Genomic DNA, 605 nt, shown 5'->3' on the forward strand with positions numbered 1-605 from the left:
CCGGCCGCCCTGCTTCCGGCCCTCATTCAGCCAGGAGGAGGCAGGAGAAGAGGGAGGGTAAGTTGCTTCCTCCCTGCCTCTCCCCACCTCTGCCTGCCTGGGGCCAGGGAGGGCCTTCGCGGGCCTTCGCGGGGCTTCCTTGCACTCCCGCCGGCCTTGCAGGTCCACCGCCGGGCCCCTAATGGGGCTCGGCAGTGGAGCTGCCAGGCCGGCGGTGGTGGCCGGGACAGTTGGGGGCAGGGTGTGTGGCCTTATGACACACTTCCGGTGATGTCAGGGGGTGTGGCCTTATGACACACCTCCAGTGATGTCAGGGTGTGTGGCATATGCTAATGAGTTATGCTAATGAGTTCCCCTAGCTCTTTTTCTACGAAACGACCCCTGTTATTGAGACTGGCACAAACAGTTAGATGAGGAGGCAACAGAACCAGACTTTTGGACCTCAGCATTTTCTTTCTGATTCCCTTTCACAGTGGGTGGTACCAATCCCTCTTTCCAGGCTTGTGTCCCATCAGCCCTTTGTCGATCAGGTGCATATAGTTTAACTACGAGGAACGTGCACAGCCAAGGAGTAGTGACTTGTTGTAACACAAACCTTTGCAACC

The 605-nt window shown here is 57.5% G+C and overlaps 1 long non-coding RNA gene across 1 annotated transcript in view; it reads left to right on the plus strand.

The window, feature by feature from the left end:
* Positions 1-605, plus strand: part of LOC107117006 — a 6,973-nt gene extending 6,368 nt beyond the window's left edge. The window contains exon 3 of the long non-coding RNA XR_001482725.1: positions 474-605. This is a non-coding gene — a long non-coding RNA (uncharacterized LOC107117006). The remainder of the gene's footprint in view (positions 1-473) is intronic.

The sequence above is a fragment of the Gekko japonicus genome, unplaced genomic scaffold, assembly GCF_001447785.1.
Source record: "Gekko japonicus isolate JY-2015 unplaced genomic scaffold, Gekko_japonicus_V1.1 scaffold4770, whole genome shotgun sequence".
Classification (NCBI taxonomy): domain Eukaryota; kingdom Metazoa; phylum Chordata; class Lepidosauria; order Squamata; family Gekkonidae; genus Gekko; species Gekko japonicus.